Below are 12,680 nucleotides of genomic sequence, written 5' to 3' on the forward strand. Positions count from 1 at the left end.
GAACAAATGCTAGCAGATAAAAAGGCACATGTTTTATTATTATTGTTTTTTTTTTCAAAAAGTTTTGAATAAAACTCAGTCAAAACCAATTCTAGAACATCAATAGAAGAAATGAGTCTTTAGCTTAAAGTGGTCAATTTTGACCAAAAGCATAGGATACCAACCCTACAGCACTTATTTAACACATTTTGCACAACCAATAAAATGAACAACCATAATGCACAACAAACACACAAATAACGACATTGTTTTACATGTTGCACATTTTAATCACTGTCAGAACTTCATGGTCAATGTGCACCACCTAAACGACTCCCAAAACATATTTAAAATTCAGGGATTATTAGGTTATTCAAATTGCTACTTTTCTGTACAATCCAATATTACAAAAAATGTTTTTTTCTGTTTAGGTATACCCTAATTTATAATATGTTTCAAACTTCTTTAGAAGGTAATCTACCGTTTAGTCAGTTGATATCGTATAGTTTATTTTTGGTTTAGGAATTTATCTGGATTTGATTTCGATTCCTTTCCGTGTGTCACTTGAATATAATTCAATATTCACCAGTATATCGTCTCAGATTTTAAATTGTATCACTGTTCTCTTTTTCCAGCTTTTTAACTTGTTTTCGTCCTATATAAAAGTTCAGTCTTGTATTCCTACTGGCGATGCTATCTTTAGGAGTTCTCTGGTACATCGTTGTTCTTAACCATTCTTGTATCTTCTGTAAGATATTTTATTATTTCCTCAAAAAACTGTTATATTAAAACAGCACATTGCCAATATATTAAGAACAAATATTTAGATCCCCTATTTTGTTCAGCAAGTGGCATGATTCTTCGGATATCATTTTTCACGCTTGTTGGTAATAATTTATAATATCGATAGATTCTGTGACTTAAATTCAGAACACGGTAGGCAACGAGGAACTGAAAATGATCAAATGAAATAAAAAAAAAAGAACCTCTCACCTTCGGATTTCAGGTTAACATTTTGAAATGTTGTGTATTCACCCAAACCGATGACTATGCCACCATCAGGGATGTGAGACATGTGGTTGAAGGTGAATATTGAAACCGGTTATTTTGAACTGATCATCTGGTTTATTGAAAACAACGTTGAGATTGTTCTTTGATTACAGTTACTTGTTCAGTAATTTGTATTAGTTCAGTTCCTGCCATATATGCTGAGTGGGAACTGAGTTGATCTCTTCGCGCTGCTAAATGTTTGATCGAACAATATACGACGAGTGTCGGTGAGTTTTCGTTAATTTTGGAATACAACTAAGAGCAAGTTTTTGAGTCCTTGGCCTTGGTATATGATGACACAACTTGTTTTTACTCTTTTCTGTTCAATTAACGATGCTTGGACAGTTTTTCTGGCTTTAAACAGATTTTCTGAAATTTAGAACTACATATATGAAGAAGAAAACAACCAGTCTAAACCATCTTCATAAGCATTACTTTTTGAATCAGAACGGAAATAATCTCAACTGTTTTAGAGTTTGTTAATTTTCCCTGCAGCGAGCAGTAGATCATTCTTACGATTATCTCACCTTTCTCCAGTACTATGTCTCTTTAGCCGGCATTTGAAGGAAAAGCTTAATTTTCGCATTACTCAAAGTGTTGGTGTGACAAAAATCACGCCATTTAAAATAATGAAAGAATTGAATACGTACGTTCATTGTTATATATAATACATAATTCCATCGAAATATTTGGAACCTATAGGAAGAAATCAGGATGTGTATATTAGAAATATTTCGACTGACTACATTTTAATCAAGTTAGAAGGCTTACATATTGCATCTTCTAACCCAAATAGAAAAATGTTTGTTAATTACGTTTCAGGCATCTCATCATTATACTGTGCATCAAAATACAAACGACATGAGTTATGATATTTATCTTTAGAACCTTTCAACATTTGGTTTGTTTAGGTCTCGTTAGTATGGTGTTTGGGCCTTTTAGAAGAGGAGCATAACTGTGTTATATTTAAAAGAATATTAATAAGAAGCTATCTTATATAAACTAGTAGGAAAAGAGTAAACATAGTTGTAAAATAATCATAGCAGTAAAACAATATAATATCGTTGACATGAAGAGTTGGTAGAATTGATTTTAAAACGCCTGCTAAACGCTCTAAATCGTAAGGCCAAGTATTCAGCAATACTTACGTCCTGTAAATACCTTATATTCTAGAAATAATATCAACATTTTATCAAAATAAAACTATTTTCATATATTACGACTGATTTTGAGCTCCTAGATACAAACAATGTTCTGGTGGAAGGCGTGTGCGTGCGTCCCTCTCTCTATCATTACAAAGAACCTGTGTGATATTCTTACCTATGACTCTGGTGATAATGCATAACACTCACAAAAAGTAATTACAAAATATATTCATGGAATATGGATGTACAAGATCGTTTAATAATGTATTAGAAAATAATGAAAAGGAAAACAATTTCGGTGTAATTACTTTTATTCAAGATAATCTTCTTTTAGCTTAACACAACCGTTTTAGCCTGCCCAAAATGTAGAACTTCAGATGGTCCCCAAAATTGGCATCTGCTTGGGTTATGATCTTCTCGTTCGATGTGAGCCAATTTCCGAATAGCGATGTTTTCAAATTTGGAAATTAAAATTAGTTGCTCCGAAGTAGTCGGGTCAAATCTAGTGATAACAAAGGATTACCTTTTCTGGATCTTCATCGCCTTTAAAATCCCAATGTTTCCACAGTCACTTTGCTTCTCAAGTGTAGTGGAGTATTTAAGTCTCACCCACTGTTATTTATCCACACAGTAATTCGTCGAAAGTGCGACAGAAAAAGCACCGGATCAACCTTCAAATCGACCACACAATTGTTTCATACAATGTGTTTATTCTTCATTGAGAGCAGATGCTTCACCCATACCGCCGAGGTTTTCTGAATACAGTTTTTCGTTGTTCGTCCATCTTGTTATATATCCTTGACCTTAACTACTTTGTGCTTTTTGATTCGTTTATGACTTAACACCGTATCACTTCGGAGTAAATCACTTCCACCGGACGTCCTAATATTAATCGTTAGTGGATATTTGGCCAAGTTTAGAATCATTTATCCAATTAACAGACGCAGAAAAGGAGCATACCTGCCATGAACTTCATTTCACTCAGATTTAATCTTTTTCGCTTTTAAACCTTTTAAATAAAAGCGTTCAATAACCGCACGAAACTCATATCTTGTGAAAGAGTGCCTTCTACATTTTCTCCCTTTATATATTTTCAAATTCGGTGCCTGGAGTAGCGATACTTTCGTCATCTACGGATTATTTTTTAGTTGCATTTATGCTAAAATACTATAAGGCATTATTACATTTATGCTCGCTATTCTCGATCCAATTGTGACGATAACTCCAAATTGTCATTTGTGATTTGTAACGCTTTTCCACAAGGTGTATGATATGTCTCTTGGAAAATTTCTTAACTTTAGGGAACTGGCGACCATTTGTAAGCCTCAAAATCATAATTATTTGCAAATAGTTTCAAGCATATCAACATAAAACTTTTCTAATAATTTTGCAGACTATCTAGTAGTGGAAGATATTTTAAGAAATAGGTTTTTTGGCAATGTTTAGGAAAGTATTCCTATATAAGTCCTTCATTAACATTTGTTCTCTACCCGTTACAACAAATTACTAAATGAAAACGATAATCTCCTCTCGGGATAATTGAACTTGCAATACTCAAACAATAACTCATTAATACGTTGTTCTTATGTTAAGAGGCACAGAAAGTATATTACCTCTGGGTAGATCGGTAGATGCACACAGTGAGCAGCCGTCACAATCCATAATGCTGTTAATATGGAACCTCCACATTGAAGCCAACCTCCATTTCCTATGTATGTGCGCACGGAAACATAATATGGAAACTGACCTTTAAATATAACAGCACTTAAATTATTAATGTAAACATATTTATAAATATTTTGCACTTGTAGAATTTTTAATCATAGGTTAAAATATAAGGAAGCATACTCTCTTGAGTTTCATCGTCTTAGCAAAACTTTACGAATGATACACACCAACATCTAGTAAATTTTGGGGTACATGGAAAATCGTACATAGAATGTTGAAGGTAAATAAAAAAATGGGTAAAATTGCGTACGTTTAGATGTAGAAATGAAAGACAATATGTTATGCAGTGCCAAAATTTGAAGTTTTGAAGTGGGAGAACACAAATAGAACTATCAACATAACTGTTTTGTAATGATTATACGATTCCTTTAGCTACATTTTACTAATATCACTCTAATAATAGCTGGAATTAATAGTTGTAGTTTTCTTTCGATAACGAAGACCCTGACCACACTATACTGATGATACAAGGAGAAAAAACGCCTGTAGCAGACACCTGAATGATCAGTTTCATATAGGCTTGACGAAAAAGATGCTGGGGTCACTGAACGTATTCAGTAAAATGTATGTAGTAAATGAAAACAATGAGTTCAGTAAACAGTGTTACAGTGCCTGATACTGGATTCATCCTGCAAGTAATGGATAAATTTAGTATGGATAGCCAAATATTTAGTAGTGGACACTTCCGACGCTATGTGTTCAGCTGCTGGCATTTTACACTTCAGTTGCTGGTACAGGATGCGTTCGGTTGACGGCACTGAACGTACAGTACCCGGTATCAAATATATTGAGTACCAGGCACCAAAGGTACTGAATACTTTAGATGCTAGAACTGGATGCGTCCAGTTCACGGCACTGAACTGATAGTACGCGGTGCTAAATATGTTTGGAACCAGGAGCCAAATTGATTTACTTGCAGCTACTGAACGCATTAATTGCTGGTTCTGGATGCATCCAGTTGACGGCACTGCACGTATAGTACCTGATATCAAATACGTTTCGTACCAGGAACCAAGTATATATAGTTCCAGTTACTGAACACTTTCGTTGCTGGTATTCGATGCGTCCAGTTGACGGCACCCAACCGTTTTGTACGCTGTATCAAATAGGTTTGTTACAATAAACCATATCACAGTTGTGATTAAACGTATCTAGGTCCTGTAGCCATAGACACTGGTTAATGCATGGTTGCAAGAACTGCCCGAGATGGTGCGGAAAAATACTTCCTCTGTATGTTCAATAGTACAGAGAATTAGTGCCAAATACAAAAAGATAAATTATGATGGAAAATGAATTACTCCTAACATGTGATGCACACATTATTTTCTGGTTTTCTCTTGCACCGTTTTAGCGTATTTATCTTGTGCCAGTGTATCCATGTTTGATCTCCTTTCTTTACATTCTTATTAACCATACATACTTTATACCAGAAGGCATAAGGACAAAAATGGCTCAATCATAAAGCAGAATAGGAAACAAAACATTCAAATGGAAGAGGTAAGGTAGGTACCACAAAATATACATCATACTTCAGCTCATTTATCCTTGCTAATCGGAACCGATTTAACTGTGCAATAAAATTGACAGAGGAAGTATTTTGCTCACCACCTAAGGCAGTTCCAGCGATCATGGCCCAACTAAAATCCTTGGTTACAGGACTTAGATACGTTGAATACCACAATTGTAGATATGGTTCATTGTAACAAACCTATATGATATCTCGTACTAAACTTAGTGCCGTCAACTCAACACATCCCAACAAAATGTAAACACACAAATCGCAGCAAAAACGGTACGTGCACGTGGACCATGATGGACAATTGATAGAAAATAATTCCTGTGGACCAAATGTTTCATATGTTGGATAAAGTGTCTGAACGACTTAATGTCACTAGGTGCATTTATCACTCCGGCATCGTTTGTAAACAGAAGAGTTTTGGCCGTCTATAATAATAAGCAATCAAACATCTTTATGCAATATCCTGATAATACAGTGATAATACAATTGGGAAATTGTTTCACTGGGATAATCGAGCTCTATCCATCACGACTGTGTAACTTAGAACAAGAATAACTAACACGTTTCTGAGAAGATGATATACACTTTTGTATTTCAACTAAAAACAAAATGTGTTACAGTTTCGACTACTGAGTGTTATTTTCAATAGACACTAACTGAAGGAAATATCTTCAGAACATTGAAATATATAATATTCTCACACATTGTTTGTTCAGAAGACACCCGTGATTGTATCTAATTACTGTTAATTCTGTGGTTATGTCTATATAACTGAAGATATGTCTTCCAATTAGTGTCTGATGAAGATAACGTTAAGTTGTCGAAACTGTAACACTTTATTTAAGCTTCAATAACAAAGTGTATATACTCTGGTCAGAAAAGTGTTAGTTATTCTTGAGATAGTTTCTTGTCCCGATGGATTGCAGTTCGCAACAACTTGCAGGTGACACTTACCTTCAACAGACCCGATAATAACAACAGATCTTAGTCAGAAAAAAAGTAATGTGTCCCCAACAGGGAATAAGATGCAGTGGCACTGACAATTCTCGTATGGAAACTAGCCATATAACTAAAACACACACAGCTTTATAAGAAAGAAATGTGTCTTCTATAAAATAAATCGTAGTATTATCCTTTCAATAAATGTGAAATCAAAATGGAGGAATCTGATATGAAATGTGAAATCAGGACAGACTTACAAAACTAGTAGTATCTATGTCCTTAGAACTAACAATCAAACTGAAGTACGCTAATGTGCATTTAGTTAAGTGGTTCGACACTGACACTGCACTTAGAAACATTCTGTTAGCATCGCACGTAGAACACTGTGTAATAATAGCACACTTCTATTAGGTGAAGATTAATATGGCACTAAACGTTTCTCCTGCCAAACACTGAACGTTAAAAATACTTAACAACGGATGCAAAATGTACGGTTATTACTAACAACAACAAGTTATACGTACACTTTATGTTATATAAGAGGATAGTTAAAGTTAAGAATACAAAACTGCAGATTGCGCTCTTTAGTTCATTTCGCACAAAGTAATTAAACAATTTTAAAATAAAATGATGGATAAAAACAAATTACAAACACACACACTCAAAGAAAAATTTTAATTTCATATGTAGAGACGTGAAACCGATACACTTAGTGACATTCTGTATACTTTAAGAAACTGAAACTGTACATATCTGATACAGTATAACCATGTGTAATAGTGCAAGTGCCTTTTGGTTACTAATATGCACAACAGTAAAACGCAAATAAATTACATTTAGGACTTTATTTCAGCGCACCGAAAGTGGAATTACTCGCAAGTTTTCATTTACAATGTAATATTTTTTTCTTGATGTAAACGTAACAGAGAACAAATACTACAGTCACAGAAATTACCGGGTTTTCTCGTAAAATCGGAGAAATGCGACAGCATTCAATTCTTTCTAAGATTCTTCAATGATTGGCAAAACAGAATACTTAGAAATGAAAACTGGTGAACAGAACAAAATACCAACAATACAATTACGATGCAGTGTTTTATGATCACAGGATACCCCACAACCAGGGAGTCGAATATATGTAAATTTGTGACAGGAACTGTGGCGAATAAATTGTCGCGCATTGTTACACTTGTTCAGATTGTAAATGATTTGTTTTCACCTGTGTCTCCACATATTAACATTTCTTCGACTCGATGCTTGTGAACAATCGATGGATGTACTACCTATTATAGTGCTGGTCGTTTGTTCTATTTGCCATTGTCTTCGTTCCGGCGTATTACTGGCGTTCAGACCACCGAAGACGGTTAGAAATAGTGGAAGGCTCGACTTACTACTCAGAGCATAGGAGTAAATCTCTACTTTACTTGTGTATAATCTAAATAGTTTCTAAACCAATTTTTGGCCGATATTGTTTTCAATGTACATAATTTGAAGATTTTGCAAATTATGGGTTATCAAGCTTCTATATATACCTTTAAAATATCTTGTCCTACCTCGATATCTTCACTGATTTTTAAAACGTTGAGTTTTCGCAACGTTGGCGGGAAAGTGGTACTTATTCAAATAATTATAAAATTGGTAGTTCCATACGTTTTACGTTTTTTTTTACTTTTCGTCCCAACACTAAAACTAAACTTTTATTTCAACCATTCTACACCTAATACAACACCAAACTTACTTTTTTATACGAATAATATAAAATAATAACTAATCATGTGATAAAACATAACTCTTGTACTTACAGGAAAGTAAGTGTTTAGTACAACACGAATTTACATTTTATCAAGCGAATGCAATATTGATTCATTTTATAACTTTCTCCACTGATTTCTATTCTAAGCTAATTGCATCCAGTTTTGACTTTATATTCCTATCCCTGCGAGATCCATCATAATATTGTCCTCCGATCTGCGCCTAGGTCTTTCTAATGGTCGTTTTCCGATTTGTGTTCCAGTCAAGACTTTGAAAGCGTTTCTACTTTCTTCCATTATAGCTACATGACCTGCCCACATAAGCCTCCTAGACTTGACGACCCTAACAATATTGCGTAAACCGTATAAATTATGTAGTTCCGCGGTATTAAATTTCCGCCATTCCCCATTCTCTTTTCTCTTGGGTCCGAATATTGTCCTCAGGATCCTGTTCTCAAATACGTTCGGTCTATGTTCTTCCCTCAGAGTAAGCGACCATGTTTCGCAACCATACAGAACTACAGGCATGATTATCGTTTTATATATTTAAAGCTTCAAATTCTTCGACAGAATTTGTGACGACAAGAGATTTTGAACCGAATAGTAACACAAATTCCCTGCTTTTAGTCGACATTTAATTTCTTTGTGATTTTTGTCTGTTAATATTGATCCTAAATATTTGAAACTACCCACTTTATCAAAAGTATTATTTAATATTTTAACGCAATCATAATTTGCCGTATTACGTTCCCGACGCACTTCCATGTATTTAGTTTTCTCTGCATTTACTTCTAAGCCCATGTCCCTGCAAACGTTTAATAAGATCTCTGCATTTCTTTCTAATTGAATTTGAATGCATTGCACATAAAAAAGAAAACGAAGTGTTTCTAAAACGTAACGTCAGCGGGAAATTTGTTAAACAACAATATTGTCTATTCCGTAACAATAAAAGCTAAAATTAGTTTTTATTCCCTAAAATTTGGATCTTACTTACATGTTTAACAAACAAATACTAACGTGGCAGAACATACACATTATGAATGTCAGAGCCTTAGCCATGAAAAAATAAGTAGGTGGACGTCTGGAGATGCAGTAGTGACAATATCATTTTTCCAATGTTGCCACTTGGACAGAAACTTTGCACCTTCGCCAACAGTAGCTACGAGTTCTGCAACTAAGTGTTCTATCATATACATAATCAACGTTGTCCTCTGCAGAAAAAGCAAGTGTCATATAATTAACTAACTAACTAACTCTATGGCCTATGGAACCCGGAGGTTCAGTGCCGCGTTCACAAAAGCTCTCCACTGACTTCTATCCTTAGCTAATTGCATCCAGTTTCTACTTTGTATTCCTATCTCTGCGAGATCCATCTTAATATTGTCCTCCCATCTGCGCCTAGGTCTTCCTAATGGTCGTTTTCCTATGGGTCTACCAGTCAAGACTTTGAAAGCGTTTCTACTTTCTTCCATTCTAGCTACATGACCTGCCCACCTAAGCCTCCTAGACTTGAGGACCCTAACAATGTTGGGTAAACCGTATAAACTATGTAGTTCCTCGTTATGAAGCTTCCGCCATTCCCCATTATCGTTCCTCTTGGGCCCGAATATTCTTCTCATGATCTTGCTCTCAAATATTTTCAGTCTATGTTCTTCCCTAAGAGTAAGCGACTATGTTTCACAACCATACAGAACAACAGGCATGATTATCGTTTTATATATTTTAAGCTTCAAATTCCTCGACAGAATTCGCGACGACAAGAGATTTCGAACCGAATAGTAACACGAATTCCCTGCTTTTAGTCGACATTTAATTTCTTCGTGAATATGATTTTCGTCTGTTAGTATTGATCCTAAATATTTGAAAGTATCCACTTTATCAAAAGCATTATGTAATATTTTAACGCCTCCACAATTTGCCGTATTACGGTCCCGACGCACTTCCATGTATTTAGTTTTCTCTGCATTTACTTCTAAACCCATGTCGCTGCAAACGTTTAATAAGATCTCTGCATTTATTTCTACTGTTCTCCTATCATCCCCTATTAAATTTACATCATCAGCATATGCCATAACATGGTGAATGTCGTTCAACATTAGGCCCTGCTTGCTATCTTTGATTTTCCTTATGGCGTACTCTAGCACAAAGTTAAATAATAATGGCGACAACGCATCTCCTTGTCTCAGGCCATTTTCGACGTGGAAGCTCGTGAACAAAAATTTTCCTACCCGGACTTTACTTTGGGATTCACTTAAACATATCTTAATTAATCTAATTAGCTTTCTCGATATTCCAAGTTCTGTAAGAACGTTGTATAATGTTTCTCTCCTAACCGAGTCGTAAGCCTTTCTAAAATCAATAAATAGTTGATGTACCGGGGTATTGTATTCCCACTTCTTTTCGAGTATTTGGCGAATGGTAAATATTTGGTCGATATTTGATCGATTTCGTCTAAATCCGCACTGATAATCTCCAATAATTCCATCTGCATATGGGGTCAATCTTGCTAACAGAATATATGAAAGGATTTTATAGGATGTTGACAGAAGAGAAATGCCTCGATAATTATTACAGTCAGTTTTGTCGCCTTTCTTGTGAATTGGAACAATGATTGATTTTTTCCACTCTTGTGGCAATTCGTCCTTGTTCCAGATAAGGAGAATGAGTTTGTGTATCTTGTTCCACAATTTTTCGCCTCCAGCTAAAATTAACTCAGCCGGAATTTCATCCACACCCGGAGATTTGTGTTTCTTTAATTTCTTTATAGCGGCTTCCACTTCTATTCGATTGGGTTCTGGAATATACGGTTCTGCGGTGTGTATCTCCTTTTCTCCACGTACATTAGTTTTTGGCTGCGTGTTCCGCAAATCGTCAAAGAAATCTTTCCATCTATTTAAGAGACTATCCGTATCGGTGAGAACTGTTCCGTCAGATTTCTTTAATATTTAAGCACGAGGTTGATATACTTTCTTAAATTCGCTGATCCCCTTATACATGTCCCGAATATTTGTCCCGAATACCTTACATTGGAGAGCTAGTTCTGAATTTTGTGAAGTTGTAATTTTCGTAGTTTATCTACAATAGAATTAAATATAAATTGCAACAAAGGTTCCATTACCTGCAAAATCTTAGTTTAGTTTTATTATTTACAGTTGTGTTAATGTTGTATTTCGGTTTTGTGGAATAAAGCATATATTGTAATATTTCCTGTCAATTATGATTTGCTCACTACAGTTATTTCATTTTAGATAAATGTAATAATCACATTAAATTCTCATAGAACTTCATTTGTATATAATATCATAATTAGTGAACACTATATTAGTGAACAAGTTCGTTACGCCCTAATAGTAATACGTGATGTGATAGATTCATTTGAAATCATATGTTTAATATAGGCAGGAAATCGTACAGTAACTAAAATAGATTGAGAAAATAGAACTATTATGACAAGAGGATATTATATTTCGTTTATGATGAACGATTCCACCATGTGGCTCGAATAATCCAACCACCCTTAACGTAGCAACGTATTTGTGATTCAAGAAATATGTTTTGCTCAGAACAGATCGAATTGTAAGTAGTTTTAATTATTGTCTTTATGTATTATTAGTATTTGAGATCTGGTAAGAAAAACTGTCTTAGTATTATATACCACTCTGGGAACAAAATATGCACAAGCCAGGATGAAAAATTGTAAAGGCTCTTAAAAAATCGTCCGTTTTGCAGGTTAGAAATACGAAGATTTAGAAAAAGCATAAGGTGGTAATTGAGGAGCAGGTTTCCCAACACCACTTCGAGGTCATTTTTTTTCTAATTTACTGTTTTTGCGCCTTATTTGTGTGTTAGGAGTATCCACATGCCTGACTATCAAAATTCACGTAAGTCGTCTCGAAATTAAATGTTAAAAGTCGCATATTTTTTCCAAAATGTGCCTATATCATTAAAAATATTAATTCTAAAGTCAACTTAAGTCATGTCCGTATTATTTATGTATTTTCAAAGTTTGATATTCATTGTTACCACTTCTCTTATTGGTGTTTAGTTTTAGATTTGGAGTGAAAATTAATCTATTGTTTAGAATTTCCTCGAAAACAGTTAGTTATTGTAAGAATTAACAACCAGTAAGAAGGTATTTAGAGAAAAGTATATACCGTGTATACAAGAGACTACTAGCTTGTTATTAGGACTGGCTGAGAACAATACACCTTAATTGCAAAATTGAAATTGGATTACTGAACCATGTGCAGGAAGAGAAGGGAAGGAAGGGATCAATATATTAAGGAAACTGGGTAAAGAAAGAATAAAATATATTCAATATAAAGGTATACTAAAAATGAAAGTTTAAAAATATAAATCTTAGAACTAAAATAAATAAAAATTCATTAAAAACACACAAATCATATTTATCTTACATGTCAGTGTAAATAAGCACATAGTGTAATCAAATATAAGTTATTATTATTATTATTATTATTATTATTATTATTATTATTATTATTATTATTATTATTATTATTATTATTATTAATATTATTATTATTTTATATGTTTTACAAGATATAA

Source organism: Thermobia domestica, chromosome 1 (genome assembly GCF_964235325.1).
Source record: "Thermobia domestica chromosome 1, izTheDome1.hap1.1, whole genome shotgun sequence".
Lineage (NCBI taxonomy): Eukaryota > Metazoa > Arthropoda > Insecta > Zygentoma > Lepismatidae > Thermobia > Thermobia domestica.